This window comes from Astatotilapia calliptera, chromosome 20, assembly GCF_900246225.1.
Source record: "Astatotilapia calliptera chromosome 20, fAstCal1.2, whole genome shotgun sequence".
In the NCBI taxonomy this organism is placed as follows: domain Eukaryota; kingdom Metazoa; phylum Chordata; class Actinopteri; order Cichliformes; family Cichlidae; genus Astatotilapia; species Astatotilapia calliptera.
In genome coordinates this window covers 5,321,677-5,342,976 of record NC_039321.1, presented here as the reverse complement: position 1 = coordinate 5,342,976, position 21,300 = coordinate 5,321,677, and positions in this window count along the sequence as shown.

Here is a 21,300-nt window from a genome sequence, read left to right as displayed (position 1 = left end):
ACACACTTGAGAGTGCTTGGAAACACCAAGGAGGAAGTTGGTGGAGAGCTGCCACCTTAAGCTTTTAAATTTAAACTTGGATAAATAAAAATAAGAAAATGTGGGATGTGTTAAATCCTGTCTCTGCCTGCGGTGACTCTAGCTTTGCTGCTCAGTGGTCATTTGTCACAAGTACATATTACACATAATACAAAGTCACAAAAAAGTAAGCCATACATCTTCATAGACATTGTGCGGTTTTTTTCTTGGAAGCGAGTAGAAGTTTGAAACCCCGGAATCTGAACAGAGACAGAGGCTATTTTTGTATCTGCAGCACTTACTCTGGCCAGTCACACATTCAGATGGATGCAAACTTGGAGTTTAGTATCTTGCCCAAGGATACTTCGACACATGGACTGGAGGAGTCAGGGATCACTCCACTGACCTTCCGATTGGGACACAACCAACTCTACCACCTGAACCACCGGTGCCCCAAGGCAAACAACACAACCAAAGACTGTGTTAATGAGTCCCGATAAACATGGTGCATAAACATCTGTCCTGTATTCATGTCTAAGAATGTTTTATTTCAAAGACAGTAAATATTAGACAAATCCTATCCTTTTTCAGATGAAGTTTTGTAGTAAATTAATAACTAAAGCATGAGTTAGCTGCACAAATGAAAACAGTCTCAAACACTACACAGGCACAACTGCAGAGGTGTGGTAACAATGGTTAGAGCTACAGAGCTACATGGTTATAAACACATTAAGAAAAAGCAGGATGGGGGTTAAAGTGCGTGGACACAAACACCACCCTATGGGACGAAGAAGACACAGAAGACAGACCAAACTACATCTGCATGACGAGACCAAACACTTTAATGCCTCATGAAAGAATCACAATCTAAGCTCTAGTAATTCTGTCATGAGGCATTGAAATGGCAAGGCATTTAGCTCAAACTAGCTAATGAAACACGATTTAGAACTAAATCGTGTTCTTCTGAATAGCTTTGGCCACTCGGGTCTTGTTAAAACCAAGAGGAAAAATCACTGCAGCCTCATCTAATACAGGGTCAATACATCACCATTCAACAAGCAGAAACTGTTGACCACGTACAACAATGCGCTGTCCTTAACAGAAATGTTTTGACTTAAAGATTGATTATGTACCCGATTTGTTTATGCTGACTCCTAGTGGCCCTTCTTTGTAATGACTGGGCCAGTTTTTTAGCTTCTCGTTGGAGTGTTAGCTGGCCACGGAGAATGCAGCTGCACACATGCTGTGCCTTTGAGTTTATTTGCCTGTAATCAGCTCCTTTACTACTTTTGATAGCTGGATAGTGATTGATCTGTCATAATGTTTCTTATTTCCTCTGACGTTTTAAATCTTATTAATTTGAAGAAGCTAACTGGAAGGTGCCATCTTGAGTAAGCTAGCTCATTACTGGTGTGTTCTGCCTTCTCGGTAAGCTGCGAAGTAGTTTGATTTATTTTGCTGAATCTGCTGCCATTTGCATGGAGTAATATGCTTGTATATTTCTGTGATCTTTCAGTTTTATTCCGCTGATATTTGTTCAGTAAACCTTGCAAAGAATTCAAGGACTTGTCGGTTTATTGGAACATCTACGTGTTAACTGGCTGTCTGGCTCTGCCTGAAATGCACTGCGAGGACAGCATACATCAGTATAACTTGAAGAGTGCAGATAATCAGTAGAGCAAAGAGGAAAAAGTTGTGACAGTTCTTTAAAAAAACTCTAGTATTTAGTGTGGTGAAATATTGTGTAATTTGATAGTTAAGTCATCTGAAATGTTAAACGTCTCTTGGGTGGAAAGTGATAATAACTCTTCGTGAGTTATGAGTTAAATAGACACAGCATTTTGGTAAAACGCTGTAATTTAAAAATTCTGAAATCACCTGGTTTAATACAACAGAGCTTAAATCAAACTAGTAGCAAAACTGCTGAATCAAGTACAAGTAATCTAAATTGTACTCAAGTGCAGTCATTTTTCTTGCCTCTGGCCTCATATCTGGGGTCCTTTCCAGCTTTTCTCATTACCTTTTCCAACCCTGACAGCACCACTCCGCCTGAGGGTCATTTCTGCAATACTGAGACCACATTTTCGTTATTCACTCCCAAAATTAAACTCTTAATGCAGTTTATAAGCCTCCTTCTCACATCCAGGAGTGGGTATTGAACCTTAAAAGAACTAGTTTGACATTTAGGCCATGTTCACACCCAGTATAGCCCTGCAGTGAGATTCAGCACAACAACAATGCGGGGTTGGAAAAAAAAAGTTGAACCAAACTGTTGCTGCAGGATCATCTGGCAAGATGTTGTGTTGGTCTGTCAAATACATGCTGCACTTCTACCTCACAGTGTAAACAGGTACCACAGGGTTTCCAGAGTTATAAAATCCTGTCTGACAGTAATGCATGGATTACTGAACGAGCCTAAAGATTCAGTGGGTGTGTCTGCAAAGTGTCCGACAAAGATACATAAAATGACAGTAGAAAGAGGCCAATCATCACAGGAAGAGAGCAAGAAAACTCTGTAGATACACAAAAGGAAACTTAAAATGACCACACAGTGACAAAAAACAGCTGCAGAGACTAAAACATCTACAAAAAACATAAAGTGAGAACAAAAATATATTATTCTTCACAAAAAGGAGGAAAAGACAACAATAAATGAAAACTTAAAATGACATTAAAGTCTCAAAAATTGACATTGTAGGGATGCAAAACAGCTGGTGAGCCTAAAGCATCTAGATAGAGACATGGTGACAATGAAAAAGAGATAATGAAAACTATAAAGAGACACAAAATAACCACATGGACTCAAAACTGCTGCAACAACAGAAACATTTGTAAAGACACACAAAATGACAACACAAAACAACTACACTGACAGAACAATAACAATGATGAAATGCAAAAGGACCACAGAAATTGCAACAAGCACTAATCACAAAGAAAGACCAACAAAATAGAAAAAATGACAACAAAAGCAAATTAATGATCACATTTAGTAGATCACAACAATGATGGACAGCCACGTAACCACAAAAGACTCAAAATGACCACCTAGAGATGCGAAACAGCCACAGAGTCGTTTCTGAGGAGAAACAAAAGGACAAAAAGAGGTAATCTGTCACTTAAACAGACAAAGACAACCACAAAGAGACATGGAAGGAACACAGAGATTTAAAAAGACATTAAAGAGGATGAAGATGGTCAGGCAGAGACTCAAAACAGCTGGAGACAGTAAAACATCTGAAAAATGACACAAAATGACAACAAACCAGGGCAACACGAAGACAAAATACGAAGACAACAATGAAGAGATATGAAAGGACAACAACGAGACTCTGACTGAAATGTCACAAGTCACACAAACGAAATGACCAAAAAAGATGCAAAAAGCAAACAGAGTTACAAGCAGATCACAAAGAGATGAAAAAATGAGGTCGGTCATCGCAACAAGAAAATAAGTCAACCATGAAAAGACATAAAAGGACCAAAAAGAGACTCATAGAGTCACAAAATGACAAGAAACACAAAAGAAGACCACTATGTTAACTCACAGAGTTGTAAAGGCCTTTTTGAGGGTCATGGTTGGATTACCGAATTAGCCCACAGGGCTCAGAGAGTCAAAGAGTCACTGGGACCACATGCAAAGTGTTATACATTACAAAAACAGTGAAGAAAGATAAAGGAGCCAACAAGAGGCTCAAAATATCCCCAGAGTCACAGAATGACCACACAGAGATGCAACATTGCTACAGAGACTGAAACGCAAACAAAAAGACAAACAATGACAAAAAAAAAGTGGCCAGGCATCACAGAAAGGGACCAACACAACTCTGATGATCAGTGGTCACATAAAGAGAGCACTGCAATGGTGAAGAGACATGTGATGGCCAAAAAAAGACACAAAATGACCACAGAGACACACAAAAAGCAGTAGAGAGTTCAAGATCTACAGGAAGAAACAATATGACAACAAGGAGGCCAACTGCCACACAAAAAGATAAAGACTACTGTGGAAATACATAAAAGGACCACTGAAAGACTTGAAATGTTACACACATAGAAACAAAAAACCAAAAAAAGACACAAATTGTCAACCGAGCTATGAGAAGACTACAACGAGATGGAAAAATGAGGCCGTTCAGCACAAAAGAGAACAAGTCAACCATGAAAAGACATGAAAGGCTCACAAAGAGACTCAAAATGGCTTTAAAGTGTTAGAAAACGAAAATGGACAAACACGAAGACTGTTAACTTTACAGAGTTGTAAAGAGCTCGGAGTCAAAGTCGGTCGGTTGCCACACATTTCAACTACAAAGAGACACACAATGACATTAAAAAAGAGGAAAACCATCACAAAGGCCACCAAAAACAACAACAAAAGAACATCGAAGGACCGCAAAGAGCCGCAACATGAAAAGACTTCAAATGACCACACAGATCTGCAAAAAAAAGCTACTGATAAATGAGATAACGTTGAAAATCATCAGGAGACCAAGGCAACTATAATTAAATAACAAACGATGAAAGAGGTGCTTATAGCAGCCACATTAAGTAAATGACCCTATAGAAACACTTATAAAAAGAGAAAATGACAACAAAACTACAAAAAGACCACATAGATACACAAACACAAAACAAGGTGGCAATCAATCGGGGATGAATAACACCACAGAAACAGACAAAAATGAAAATTAAGACATGGAAAATGTCCACAAATGCACAATATGTCAACAGAGAGAAATAAACGGCCACAAATGTGAAAAGATTACCACAAAGATGTCATAAAACAAAATGTCCCATGAAGATCGATACTCAGAGTCACTGTGTGTCTGATGAGCCATTAAATATACCAACTAGATACTTCAACAAAAACCAAAACGTGTGAAAAAGAGAATTTGCGGTTTTATGTGGGGTTATGTTTGAGCAGGACTATTTCTTGGCGGGAGTCCCAGCCAAGCCCTCGCCAAGAAACAGTCCTGAACATAGCTGCTGCTGCTGCTGGCTGTGGCTTCATATCTACTGTATAAACAGTGATATCAGCCTTCTCATCTAACTCTTTTTTTGGGAACATTTTCTGCCCTTTTCCCAAAGTATATTCAAAGGCTTGACGCTCTGGGTCTTGCTCAAGGGCAGCCCAACATGGTAGGTGGATGAGCACAGGTTCTCAGCAAAAATAAGACCAGGTATGGGCCAGATTTGTCAGAACCACTAAAAATACAGTTTCTTATTCAGTGTTTTTGCTGCAGGTTATTTTTAGAGGGCCACAGCAAAAGTTGGCTTCAAATAACTACCACCAATACTAGAACGAATAATTGAGTCTCAGGAAATAAAGCAGCTTATTGTATCTTTTGCCTTGAGGCAATGGTGTTAACCTCTGAACCACAATTCTCCAAATACACAAAACATGTACAAACTGAAACGTGTTGAAGTGGATTAAATGTTTTCTATTCAACACAAATAAACAGTAAAAGCTAAACTCTGCTCTTCACATATTTACCTTGAGGTCAAACTATTAAACCAATGGGGCATGTTGATTTAGACTGTACATGAAGGGACAGAAATAGACTTTAACTGCATCCCTTTTTCTTAATGCACCACTAATACTACTGAAGCACTTTTAAAGGTGCTTACTTTAAAGTCTTGTGTGTAAAAATGGATTAAAACATCCCCAATCACCAAATGCTTTGAACACAATGTAAAGACATAATCACTTTGACTCTATGTCTCTCTATTTTGTTGAAGAGATAGCGACTGCAGTAGAAACAGAGCTGGGCTGTACCGTATTTTTCAGACTATAAGGCGCACTTAAAATCCTTTAATTTTCTCAAAAATCGACAGTGCGCCTTATGTATGAATTGTGATTGTGCTTCCTGACCTCGAACCGATTTTATGTGGTACACGGCGCTCGAAAAATCTGTCAAAAAATGTTTTAGTACAACTTTGGAAGACATAGGTGTAACAATTAAGTTTAACATCCAGGCATCCATGAAAACAGAATTTATTAAATTTAACGTAGTTAGCAGGAAGTTAGCTCGCTAGTTTCCACCTAAACATGATATCATGTAGCATGTTCTGACTGAGAGATTTCTGAAAAATTGAAAACGTACAGCTCTGCTATCACTTACAACATAAATGAAGACAGAAAACTAAACAGCAGTGACTTTTGTAGGGTTGCTGAAGTTTGGCTAGCTGGTATATAACGATATAAAATTCTGAATTTCATGTCACTTTTTTACAAAGTATTCAGTGTGTAAATCCTCCGAGCCCTGTTCCATGACAAAAATATACTTTTGTCATATTTTGAGTTTAAAATGACCAGTTTGTAAGTGCTTGTCTTAATAAGAATAACTTCCTGTCTGAATGTATGAATCCTGCAAACTCCAACAACAAGCAGAAGAATGTGCAAGTTGCTGTAAGTAAACTTATATGTTCTAAAGGCTGGAGTCCTGACTGTAACTACAAAATAATATTATTATTATTTGTTTGTTCAATTAATTTTGCTAAGGAACTGATGTGTGAGAATGTAAAAAACCAAAATATTAAACAAGCTTTTATCGTCAAATTGCCTGTCTTGGACAAAAACGCTGTTCTTTCAATGAAACTGAGCGATACTCAAATGTTTTACTTTACTTCAAAATGAATTCTATATGATTGGGTTCATGTTTGTTTTGGCCTTTTTGCCAGTATCTATGATCTCTCTTTGCTTCTGTCTCTTTTCTCATTCCCCTCACATTCCAACCAGTCATGGCAGATTACTGCTGGTTCTTTCAGCCGGTCTCTTCCTGTTAAAAAGCAGTTCTTCCTCCCCACCATTCCCAAGTGCTTGATCATAGAGAATCGTCAGATTGTTGGCATTCTCTCTCTTCCTTACTTTACAATATTAAGAGCTTTAAGATGCCTGATGCTGTGAATTGGAGATATATAAATAAACGATTGTGCATAATAACAGCTACAGTTTAACCAAACACAACAGAAAAATATATATATTTAGTGAGCAGTGCATCAGTTTTCAAACTCCAACAATATAAAATATAAAGTTCTGATAAATATTCCTGTAATTCACTTCTTAAATAAGACTTGCATAGTATGTTATATTTTTAATTTACATGAATAAACCGAGGCTGCTCCTTTATTGATACTTGATACTAACGGACCCTGAGATGAGATTAGAATTCATTACATTTGAGCCAAAACACACCACCCACTACTCTGTAATACAGACTTATCCTCTATAAAGTGGACCTCAGCATGCCTAAAATCTCTATTAATATCTGCACAAAACTCTCAGAGTTGGCCAGTCGCTCCACAGGCGTTGTCCTTGTGTCAGGTTGTGAGGCTGTAAATGATGCTGTAAAGAGGAGAGGAGGAAGCCGCCGCGCTGCTTTTTATCAGGATGGTGCGACAAGGTAATTAGGGAAACATCAGAGACTCGGGTCAAGAGGTCACTTTAATCTGCAGCTTTCAGAGAAGAAGATGCCTCATTGCGTCTCCCTCTCCTGCTCTCGCACACTTTGTATTCTCCACCGCCGCAGCACTTCCCACAAAATCCCCTGTCACATTGATCTTGATTGATTTTTCACACTCTGCTTGTTACAGTTATGGATTTATTTTAAGCGTAACATTTGTTTTGAGATACGGTGCCAGACTTCAGCTATCACGCCACCGTTTCCTTGTATCTACAGCTATATTTGTATGTGCACTGTTGCAGCGAGGTAATGATTAAACCGGGATGCAAGAGAGCGGCCCAGGTGCTTGTTTATAGATTTTTGACCATCGCAAAATTGGTCAAATTCAATATGCTCACATTGTTTTCATACAGAACGCTGGAAAAAAGTTTAACACTCGTGATTTTTCTAACATAAATTAGCATTAGACAGCACAGAAATAAATGATTTTGCAAATAAACTATTACATTGTGTGGGAGGGCTTGTTATGATGATGCTGTGGGGGGTAAAGTAGGCTACTAACATTTATGTTTAATGGTGTGTAAACTTGATTTCCTCAACTCATCTTCTACCTTTGCCTTCCCCATTCTTTCTCTGCCTCCTGTAACTCATTTTTAAAACTATTTTCTTTATATTGCCCATCAACTGCAGCGCTTTCTCCCAAATGTTTTTTGTTCTTCTGATGTATCAACAGACTACCTAAACTACCTCCTCACCAACACCACCCACTATTTTCCAAATATGTCAGTTAGACTGATATTGTCCCACCATATTCACCACGCCATTTATTAATCATTGCTTGGTTGCTCTCATTAGATGTTTGCATAACTACCTTGGAGTGGGAAAAACCAGACATTTCAACCATCTGTCTGGTAGCCTCAGATATAAAAATATCACAAGACATTACTTTTACCCAAGTCACTACTTGAACAGTTTTCATTATTCTTATGAAAGCATTTGTATGGCTTATCCATTAATTTTAATAATCTGAGACGTTCATCTATTACTTACGTCTTTCACTAAAATAAAAGTTGTAGCTTCAGCAGGCTGTGTGCAAAAACAGGGCCATCCAATAGCAGACTGACAAAAAAAGTTTTAACCATAAATTTGTGTTTTCTGGAGCAGTGATCCAGACTTATTTTGAAGTAACATGTATGCTGAAATTCATGGATTTGAATATATTTCCAATCTATGCTTCCGCTTGGTTGTCAAGTGTGTGTGTCCTGTGTTTCCTTTATTCTTGTCGATCTGTCCCTCCGACAAAAACATTTATCCCTTATATTTGGCAAACTATTTGAATTTTTATTCTTGTAATCTTAGCTAATTGTTTGAGCTGTTTAGCTGTTACATTTAAATATTTAAGGTTTTTAGCAATTATTTTTATTATAATCACTCAGTTTAATACACAGTAATACGCATATATTATTCTTAGCTATTTCAACAGTTTATCTAACTTACTAAATCTGTTACTTTTAGCTAACTTACTCTTACTTATAGCTAATATTACTAAATTGATTTATTTGTTATTTAACGCTAACTCACTAAATGCGTTACTTTTAGAGAGCTTACTAACTCTTGAAACTTTGAGCTAATTTTGTTAGTTGTAGCTATTTCACTAAAATGGTTTATTTGTTACTTTTAGCTAACATACTAAATTCTTTTTTTTTTTTTAGCAAACTTACTGAAATTTTTACTTTTAGTAAATATTAACATATTTATTCATTCAATATTTAATATGTTTTGCTAACTGCTGAAAAATGGTTGATTTATTAACTTCACACATTTAAAAGTGTCTACACATTTCTAAATATTTTAAACTATATCTTAAAATTTTGTGATAGCTTTTGGTTACAATTTGGTTTATTCTTCACTCTTAGCTAACTTGAATGCTTGAATTACTTTTACCTTAGCGAAAACTAGTTGTAAATGTTTCTAAAAAGATAGCTAAAGATTAATAACAGTTTAAGGAATAGATAATTCTCCCAGTGGTTAGTAAATGATGTCAATAATTTCTTTGCTATTAGCGAGGCAAAATGAATCAGAAAATCTCCCATAACTAAATAATTAGGGCCCGAGCACCGAGAGTGCGAAGGCCCTATTGTATCTGCTCCGTTTCTTATTAGGGCCCGAGCACCGAGAGTGCGAAGGCCCTATTGTATCTGCTCCGTTTCTTATTATTATTATTATTATTATTATTATTATTATTATTATTATTATTATTATTCAGGCGAAACAAGGGCCTTTTTGAGGGCCTAAACATGCTCAAAAACTCATGAAATTTTGCACACATGCCAGGTCTGGTGAAAAATTTTGTATTTTAATGGTTTTACATATGAGCACTGGGAAATGGCTCTACAGCGCCACCTATGCCTTGTTAAATGCAGCCCTACGACCACATCGTTTGAGCTACATGTATGAAATTTGGCACACATGTGTATCATGCCAAGACGAACAAAAAAGTCTGTGGGCCCATTGACGCAAACCCAACAGGAAGTCCGCCATTTGGAAGAGAAGGTGACATTTTGGCTCTAATTTTGCCATTTCCATGCCTCGAACTTTTGCGAACTCCTCCTTGGGGTTTGATTTCCTAACCTTCATATTTGGTCAGTTTCAACTACACCCTTGTGCCATGTTAAATTGCGGAGCTTTTGAGTTTTCACAATACTATGAGGCCGTGGCGCCATGGCGAATTTCGATGACTCGCCATGAAAATCTTATTGCCTCTCATTTTGTCATACATTTTCTGACCTTGACCAAAGTGAACACATATGATAAGGCTCCACCCCTAAACATATTTCAACTGCCATATTTGACATCAAGGACAGCGCCACCTAGTGGGAACAGGAAATGTCATGTTTTACACTTTGGGGTACAGTATAGTGATGGGTGACATCTGCAGCCTCAAATTTCTCCAGAAAACCCTTAAGGAGTTGGTCTTGGGTTACAGTGAAAACTGTGACTTTTCGCAAAAGGGTGTGACCCCAGCAGCATGGCGAACTTTGATGTCACGCCATGAAGAAACAAATTAGTATAACTCAATGAAATCCAGTCTGATCAGTACCAGACTTTACAGGCATGATGTCAGACCCGCCCTGAACAGATTGATGTGCCCATTGTCGGGAATACGGACAGCGCCACCTAGTGGGAACAGGAAATGTCATGGCTTTAATTTTGTTGTACTGATTTTCACAGGTTCATCGTGGCCACCTCAAAAGCGGTGAATATCACCATCAGTCCCTTGTGATGCTTCAGTGCAAAAATTGTGACTTTAAACTGAACGGCGCACCCTGGTGGCAACGCTGTTCACCATGAAAGATGAAGTGGCTTTTGAGGGGCTTGGAAAGTTTAAAAGTCTTGAAATTTGGCGCACACCTCCAATGTGGTTAAGGCTTTGTTGTTATGTGATCATTTTCATTGAATATCCCAAAATGGCTCCACAGCGCCCCCTACAAAATTTCAAAATCACAGCCCCTGCTCTGTGTTTTATGTATGAGTCTGAAACCTGGTAAGCTTATAGGAGATATCAAGATGTACAAAAAAGTCTCTTGGAGCAATATCCCAAATCCAACAGGAAGTCAGCCATTTTAAAATTAATGTGCAATTTTGGCAACATTTTCCCCTCTTTCCAGGCATCGTTCTTTGACGAACTCCTCCAAGGGATTTCATCAGATTGGACCGATCTGCAGTGTGTGGAATCTAAAGACCTTTGTGATGTTAAATTGCGAAGCTTTTTACGTTCAGGGAAACGGGGTGGTCATGGCGGCACGTGGAGTTTCAATCACTCGCCAAAAAGCAGTAATCTGCTGTCACTCAAAAACACAATGTCCAATCTCTCCCAAACGTCTCAGGTGTGATGAGACTCGAGCTCGGAAGTGTTTGTTATGCCATTTGTACATAATGGTTAGAGCGCCACCTAGTGGAACGACTAACTAATCATGAATGAATGAGTTGAAATGTTAGCTGGTGGTTAAATGCATGAATTCCATCAATGTGACATCAGATCGGAGGTGCTGGTTTTAGGTGTTGGGCGTGGCTCGACGCGCCGGGGGTGCGAGGGCCCTCATAACGCTGCTTGCAGCTTTAATTATTAGGGCCCGAGCACTGACAGTGCGAAGGCCCTATTGTAATTGCTCTGTTTATTATTATTATTATTATTATTATTATTCCGGCAAATGAATTGGCCGTTTGAGGGCCTAAACATGCTCGAAAACTCATGAAATTTTGCACACGCGTCAGGTCTGGTGAAAATTTACGTATTTTAATGTTCTCAGACATGGCCAGGGAAAATTAGCTCAGTAGCGCCACCTAGAAAAATGAAAAACGCGAGCCCCCGGTATGGGTATGACCTACATGTTTGAAAGTCGGTACACCTATATAACGTTCAGAGTCGAACAAAAAAGTCTATTATGGCAATGTCCTAAACCCAACAGGAAGTCCGCCATTTTGGATTGAAGGTGACATTTTGGGTCTGATTTTACCGTTTCCATGCCTTGTACTTTAACGAACTCCTCCTTGGGATTTGGTCCTATAAACTTCAAATTTGGACAGTGTCAACTACACCCTTGTGCCATGTTAAATTGCGGAGCTTTTGAGTTTTCACAATACTATGAGGCCGTGGCGCCATGGCGAATTTCGATGACTCGCCATGAAAATCTTATTGCCTCTCATTCTGTCATACATGTTCCGATCTGGACCAAAGAGCACACATATGATAAGGCTCCACCCCTGAACATATTTCAACTGCCATATTTGACGTCAGCGACAGCGCCACCTAGTGGGAACAGGAAATGTCATGTTTTACACTTTGGGGTACAGTATTGTGATGGGTGACATCTGCAGCCTCAAATTTCTCCAGGAAAGGCGTAAGGAGTTGGTCTTGGGGTACAGTGAAAACTGTGACTTTTCACGAAATGGTGTGACCTCAGCAGCATGGCGAACTTTGATATCTCGCCATGAAGAAACAAATTAGTATAACTCCATGAAATCCAGTCTGATTAGTACCAGACTTTACAGGCATGATATCAGAGCCGCCCTGAACAAATTGATGTGCCCATTGTCAGGAATATGAAGAGCGCCACCTAGTGGGAACAGGAAATGTCATGTCTTACACTTTGTTGTACTGATTTTCACAGGTTCATTGTGGATACCTCAAAAGCGGTGAATGTCACCATCAGTCCTTCATGATGCTGCAGTGCAAAAATTGTGACTTTATACTGAACGGCGCACCCTGGTGGCAACGCTGTTCACCATGAAAAATGAAGTGGTTTTTGAGGGGCTTGGAAAGTTTAAAAAGTCTTGAAATTTGGCCCACACCTCCAATGTGCTTAAGGCTTTGTTGTTATGTGATCATTTTCATTGAATATCCCAAAATGGCTCCACAGCGCCCCCTACAAAATTTCAAAACCACAGCCCCAGCTCTGTGTTTTATGTATGAGTCTGAAACCTGGTAAGATTATAGGAGATATCAAGATGTACAAAAAAGTCTCTTGGAGCAATATCCCAAATACAACAGGAAGTCAGCCATTTTAAAATTAATGTGTAATTTTGGCAACATTTTCCCCTCTTTCCAGGCACCGTTCTTTGACGAACTCCTCCAAGGGATTTCATCATATTGAACCAATCTCCAGTGTGTGGAATCTAAAGACCTTTGTGATGTTAAATTGCGAAGCTTTTTACGTTCAGGGAAACGAGGTTGTCATGGCGGCACTTAGAGTTTGAATCACTCGCCAAAAAGCAGTAATCTGCTGTCACTCAAAATCAAAATGTCCAAACTCTCCCAAAGGTCGCAGGCGTGATGAGACACGAGCTAGGAAATGTTTGTTATGCCATTTGTCAGTAATGGTTAGAGCGCCACCTAGTGGGACGACTATAATGATGATTGAATGAGATGAAATGTTAGCTGGTGGTTAAATGCATGAATTCCATCAATGTGACATCAGATCGGAGGTGCTGGTTGTAGGTGTTGGGCGTGGCTCGACGCGATGGGGTGCGAGGGCCCTCATAACGCTGCTTGCAGCTTTAATTATTATTATTATTATTATTATTATTCAGGCGAAACAAGGGCCTTTTTGAGGGCCTAAACATGCTCAAAAACTCATGAAATTTTGCACACATGCCAGGTCTGGTGAAAAATTTTGTATTTTAATGGTTTTACATATGAGCACTGGGAAATGGCTCTAGAGCGCCACCTATGCCTTGTTAAATGCAGCCCTACGACCACATCGTTTGAGCTACATGTATGAAATTTGGCACACATGTGTATCATGCCAAGACGAACAAAAAAGTCAGTGGGCCCATTGACGCAAACCCAACAGGAAGTCCGCCATTTGGAAGAGAAGGTGACATTTTGGCTCTAATTTTGCCATTTCCATGCCTCGAACTTTTGCGAACTCCTCCTTGGGGTTTCATTTCATAACCTTCAAATTTGGACAGTGTCAACTACACCCTTGTGCCATGTTAAATTGCGGAGCTTTTGAGTTTTCACAATACTATGAGGCCGTGGCGCCATGGCGAATTTCGATGACTCGCCATGAAAATCTTATTGCCTCTCATTTTGTCATACATTTTCTGACCTTGACCAAAGTGAACACATATGATAAGGCTCCACCCCTGAACATATTTCAACTGCCATATTTGACATCAAGGACAGCGCCACCTAGTGGGAACAGGAAATGTCATGTTTTACACTTTGGGGTACAGTATAGTGATGGGTGACATCTGCAGCCTCAAATTTCTCCAGGAAAGCCTTAAGGAGTTGGTCTTGGGTTACAGTGAAAACTGTGAGTTTTCGCAAAAGGGTGTGACCCCAGCAGCATGGCGAACTTTGATGTCACGCCATGAAGAAACAAATTAGTATAACTCAATGAAATCCAGTCTGATCAGTACCAGACTTTACAGGCATGATGTCAGACCCGCCCTGAACAGATTGATGTGCCCATTGTCGGAAATACGGACAGCGCCACCTAGTGGCAACAGGAAATGTCATGGCTTTAATTTTGTTGTACTGATTTTCACAGGTTCATCCTGGCCACCTCAAAAGCGGTGAATATCACCATCAGTCCCTCGTGATGCTTCAGTGCAAAAATTGTGACTTTAAACTGAACGGCGCACCCTGGTGGCAACGCTGTTCACGATGAAAGATGAAGTGGCTTTTGAGGGTCTTGGCAAGTTTATAGAGGCTTGAAATTTGGCACACACCTCCAATGTGACGAAGGCTTTGTTGTTATGTGATCATTTTCATTGAATATCCCAAAATGGCTCCACAGCGCCCCCTACAATATTTCAAAACCACAGCCCCAGCTCTGTGTTTTATGTATGAATCTGAAACCTGGTAGGCTTATAGGAGATATCAAGATGTACAAAAAAGTCTCTTGGAGCAATATCCCAAATCCAACAGGAAGTCAGCCATTTTAAAATTAATGTGCAATTTTGGCGACATTTTCTCCTCTTTTCAGGCTTCATACTTTGACGAACTCCTCCAAGGGATTTCATCATATTGAACCATTCTCCAGTGTGTGGAATCTAAAGACCTTTGTGATGTTAAATTGCGAAGCTTTTTACGTCCAGGGAAACGGGGTGGTTATGGCGGCACTTAGAGTTTGAATCACTCGCCAAAAAGCAGTAATCTGCTGTCACTCAAAAACACAATGTCCAATCTCTCCCAAACGTCTCGGGTGTGATGAGACTCGAGCTTGGAAGTGTTTGTTATGCCATTTGTCAGTAATGGTTAGAGCGCCACCTAGTGGGAGGACTATAATGATGATTGAATGAGATGAAATGTTAGCTGGTGGTTAAATGCATGAATTCCATCAATGTGACATCAGATCGGAGGTGCTGGTTGTAGGTGTTGGGCGTAGCTCGACGCGATGGGGTGCGAGGGCCCTCATAACGCTGCTTGCAGCTTTAATTAGGGCCCGAGCACTGAGAGTGCGAAGGCCCTATTGTATCTGCTCCGTTTCTTATTATTATTATTATTATTATTATTATTATTATTATTATTATTATTATTATTATTATTATTATTATTATTATTATTCACCCCAAACAAGGGCCTTTTTGAGGGCCTAAACATGCTCAAAAACTCATGAAATTTTGCACACATGCCAGGTCTGGTGAAAAATTTTGTATTTTAATGGTTTTACATATGAGCACTGGGAAATGGCTCTAGAGCGCCACCTATGCCTTGTTAAATGCAGCCCTACGACCACATCGTTTGAGCTACATGTATGAAATTTGGCACACATGTGTATCATGCCAAGACGAACAAAAAAGTCTGGGGGCCCATTGACGCAAACCCAACAGGAAGTCCGCCATTTGGAAGAGAAGGTGACATTTTGGCTCTAATTTTGCCATTTCCATGCCTCGAACTTTTGCGAACTCCTCCTTGGGGTTTCATTTCTTAACCTTCAAATTTGGACAGTGTCAACTACACCCTTGTGCCATGTTAAATTGCGGAGCTTTTGAGTTTTCACAATACTATGAGGCCGTGGCGCCATGGCGAATTTCGATGACTCGCCATGAAAATCTTATTGCCTCTCATTTTGTCATACATTTTCTGACCTTGACCAAAGTGAACACATATGATAAGGCTCCACCCCTGAACATATTTCAACTGCCATATTTGACCTCAAGGACAGCGCCACCTAGTGGGAACAGGAAATGTCATGTTTTACACTTTGGGGTACAGTATAGTGATGGGTGACATCTGCAGCCTCAAATTTCTCCAGGAAAGCCTTAAGGAGTTGGTCTTGGGTTACAGTGAAAACTGTGAGTTTTCGCGAAAGGGTGTGACCCCAGCAGCATGGCGAACTTTGATGTCACGCCATGAAGAAACAAATTAGTATAACTCAATGAAATCCAGTCTGATCAGTACCAGACTTTACAGGCATGATGTCAGACCCGCCCTGAACAGATTGATATGCCCATTGTCGGAAATACGGACAGCGCCACCTAGTGGGAACAGGAAATGTCATGGCTTTAACTTTGTTGTACTGATTTTCACAGGTTGATCGTGGCCACCTCAAAAGCGGTGAATATCACCATCAGTCCCTTGTGATGCTTCAGTGCAAAAATTGTGACTTTAAACTGAACGGCGCACCCTGGTGGCAACGCGGTTCACCATGAAAGATGAAGTGGCTTTTGAGGGGCTTGGAAAGTTTAAAAAGTCTTGAAATTTGGCGCACACCTCCAATGTGGTTAAGGCTTTGTTGTTATGTGATCATTTTCATTGAATATCCCAAAATGGCTCCACAGCGCCCCCTACAAAATTTCAAAATCACAGCCCCTGCTCTGTGTTTTATGTATGAGTCTGAAACCTGGTAAGCTTATAGGTGATACCAAGATGTACAAAAAAGTCTCTTGGAGCAATATCCCAAATCCAACAGGAAGTCAGCCATTTTAAAATTAATGTGCAATTTTGGCAACATTTTCCCCTCTTTCCAGGCATCGTTCTTTGACGAACTCCTCCAAGGGATTTCATCATATTGCACTATTCTTCAGTGTGTGGAATCCAAAGACCTTTGTGTTGTTAAATTGCGAAGCTTTTTACGTTCAGGGAAACGGGGTGGTTATGGCGGCACGTAGACTCTCAATCACTCGCCAAAACGCTGTAATATGCTGTCACTCAAAAACAGAATGTCCAATCTCACCCAAAGGTCGCAGGCATAATGAGACTCGAGTTCGGAAATGTTTGTTATGCCATTTGTACATAATGGTTAGAGTGCCACCTAGTGGAACGACTAGCTAATCATGAATGAATGAGTTGAAATGTTAGCTGGTGGTTAAATGCATGAATTCCATCAATGTGACATCGATCGGACGTGCTGGTTTTAGGTGTTGGGTGTGGCTCGACGCGCCGGGGGTGCGAGGGCCCTCATAACGCTGCTTGCAGCTTTAATTTGGGGATTGTTTCTTCACGTGGAGGTGAAGGCATGAAAATGGAATATCTTATGAAAGTGAAATACCAATTCAAGACCTGAATGCTCAGAATAACTTCTTATATCACCTGCACTGCCGTTCCAGCTAAGATCTAACAACATGCATCCCTGCTCTGTTTCATTATTGATAGGCAATATTGACCTGTTTGTCTCTCTTAACTGATGAGAATGATTTACCTTCCTGTTTGTCCTCGCTGAGCTGTGAGAAGAATCTAGATACAGACCCAATAAAAGCATACAGGTTTATTCTCAGTAACTCCCAGCATCGAGGACAAACTTTCACCATTGATGCAGCAGGTATGTATACAAAAACACATAAAGACAAATTTATTAGACTACCACTGAAAGGTTTATACCACAGCTGTCCTAAATTAACAGTATTGGTAATTGCCAAAATAATGTTTAGTGTTGCTGTAATGATTAATTCACCAGTAGGAACAAACTCTTTTATCAAAATAAAGTTTTTAATGATAGAATATAATTGTTTTTGTCCATGAATTTTAAAATTTACTTGTTTACTAAAAAGCTGAAAAAGGCACATTATTACCTTTTGATTAAGATGCCAAATTACAGTTATTTATTTGGCTCCCTGAACAGAAAAAAATAGTTTTAACAGTTGAATACACTTGATTAATTTTTGACTTCTCAGAGAAGTCCAGCGTCAGCTCAAATTTGGATATAAAAACGTGATATCTTTAAAATATTTGTGTTTTGCTTTAGTTTGTTAGTTTGTTTTATGACAGGCGGTCACATAAATTTCTTAAGCACTGAATTCCATTAAACTAACAGCTTGTTGGGGTCCTTTGGTGGCTCTGTGAGTCTGAGACGTCATAATACAGGGTCAGTGAGGTCAGTTTATATTTTATCATAAGTCATCTGGTATCAGTTTTAGTATGTACATGAACTGGGAAATTATGAATGATAAAGTTTCCAAAATGAACATTTATCTTTACCTTTTTACATTTCAGCATTTATCATATTGTGACCCTCTATTTTTTATAAATGTCCCTTTGAATGGGCTTAAACCCCAGTTTCAGAATCAGTACCTAATTGAACAACTCTTAATACCAAAGAGTATGTTTTATTTGTGCAACCCGACATATTTTTTTTGGATCTCTTCATTAAAAGATTTTTATTTTGTGGCCTAAATCAAATTTGCATCGTTAGTGCTCAAATTTAGCCTTGGGATGGACACAACTATTTCATCCCAGAGCAGAAAAGAACAGCATTCGTGAACCTTTCATTAAAAAAGTAACCGTTTGAGTGCAACTCGCGGTAGTTGAGGTTTATTTTTAACTTTGGTTTGCCAGTTTGTTTTTACCTTAGGGGCTGGTTTGTTTATATTGAATTTGAAAAAAACATATTTTAATATATCTTTGAGCCTTGCACTGTGAACTCCAGTGGATTCTGAATGCAGGGCTTTTAGTTGTAATAGTAGAGTATCCTCTGCTGGAAATACTATATAACAGGAAGCAGTTTGTTGGTCCCTACTGATCTGAATACCATGCCCCATGCTGACAAGCTATACATAATTAGTTCTGCCTAACGGACAAGCCCTTGTAAAATCCATTCACCAGAGCGCTGTGATATAATGGACCAAATGTTTTAAGATCCTGTCTTGATGCGCTTGCAGAGCCCATGCTATATCTGTAAGAGGACAGATGGCCATCCCTGTTGGTGTGATTCTCCACAGCTTCTCCAAACTAATACACCCGGCATATGGACATGCAGCACAGGGTGGGGGACTGGCACCGGGCCCTTGGGACAGCACGCTGACAGGACAGGGGACAGTTTCTAAAATGCTGGTTCCCAGCCACACTCAAGACCCAAAGCCCTTAGCAGGCATATTTCACTTACATAAATGTTCCTGCGTCTCAGGGAAACGAACCCGCAGGTGCTCGCTGGCGGGCTTCATCCAGCACCAGAGATTAGGTCACGGCTTTCATGAAGCAGGGGGCAGTGGTGCTGGTGACAGTCTGGCATGGGCCATTAAGATGAGGGCAGAAGAGCAGTTTATCCTCATTTAGGATAACCTTGGTTGAAAGGTATCAGGATAATTTCCTTGTGTGTTATCTCTATTCTCCTATCAGAGTGTTCTTGAGCTCTCCTTCTGCTCTCGCCACACTACCCCCCCCCCCCCAACCCACCCAACCACCCACCCACCACCACATTTCTGGACCGATCCCAGCTAAAGGGATTAATGGCCTTCTGAAGGAATATCACAGGATATAACAAAACCTACTACCAGAATGAATTCATTTCACAGCTGCCACATCGATGCAGTCCACCTTCAGCTGGGAGGAAATCAATCTGTATGATGCCAGTCACAGGGAAAAGGCACCTCTGTGTAGAGATTCTTTGCTTGTCTCGAGGTATTTACACATGTCAGAGCAGGGATGAAATAGCAGTGAGTGGCGGAAAAAGAAATGGCAGCTGCACAGACTCTATACTGCCATCATGTGGCGCAAGGTGGCACATTGAAAGTCTCAACTGCAAGCTGGCTCCACAGTTTAAATCAGCTTTAAAGGAAAAATTCACATTACCATTACGAAGGTGCAAACGTGTTGTTTCCACCACCGGGTTGCTTTACACAGTGACAGCATAAATAAACTAAGAAGAAGCTAAAATGAACGCGTTCTGTACCCAGTAAAAATGTTTACTTTGTCACAATCTTTAAATCTATCAGCTGATGAAGGCTGCGAGGGTCTGGGCTTTCCTCAACTATAGAGTGGAGCCTCCTTTCATAAAAGAGCCATTTGAGGTCATTCAGCCATCTGACCAGGTTGGCTCCTGAGCAGCATCAGAACAGAGAGATTACATCTCTTGGCTGGCTGAGGAACTCCTCAGTGTCTCCCCAGAAGAGCTGAGGAGGTGGCTGGGGTGAGGGAGGTCTGGGCATCTTTGCTCAAACTGCTGCCAAGACCAGGATAACTGACAGAAAATGGATAGATGCAGCTGTCAGCAAGTCACCCTGGTATTTGTAGGAGTGATACCTGCAGGGCCGTGCCTAATGTGGAGCACAGAATTTAATCCACTGCCTTTTTTTACTACTAACATCCATCCTCCACTTTCTTCCACTTATACAATTCAGGACACCCTTGATAGGCAGGGCTAACACAGAAAGACAATCCCTCTGAGTTTGAACCCAAAACCTTCTTACTGTGAGGCAGTGGTCTTAAACCACTGTGCCGTCCTGTGGCAGAGCTAGAAAATTTTACATGGGTGGGCAAAGGAGGGGCAAGAGGTCTAGGTAGGGTAGCGCATACCCCTTCAGTGAAGTATGTGAAAATCCCCTATATGCAAATTAAGTCAACAAAATATCCACAAAACTGTTTATTGTATCTTTTCTTCAAAGAAAACAGACAATTTTTTAGGTTTAGACAACTGGTATTTTAAAGCATTTTAAGGACATAAAAGTTGGGGTGCAGCTGGGGGGGAAGAGAGGCTCTACAGCAGTTGCCCCTTGCCCCCCCCGTGTAGATCCGCCCCTGGTGTATTGAATATTATCTTGAAGTCTGGGTTGCATGTGATTCACGCTGATCCTACTTAAAGTGCTTTCACATAGGGTCTGATGAGATGTTTCTCACTGTAACAATATCGCCTGGTCAGCAATGTTCCGGGGAAAATATACCTCGGGATGTTAATCACAAGTGAACAATGGCTGCAGATTGATTTACTTGAACAAAGCTCTGATGAGTCAGTGAAATCCACCCGACTATCAGCTGAGCACCGCTACAACGGGAAGGTACAACTCACGGAAATCTGACCTTTTGCACGTAGTTAACAAGCTCAGTGTTGCTAACCTGCTTCAGCTTGATTGACGGCCTTGAAACAGGATCCGAAACATTTCTTCAATTTACACGTGGACCCTAACAAATGCCTGTTGTCCGTAATTCTATTAATGA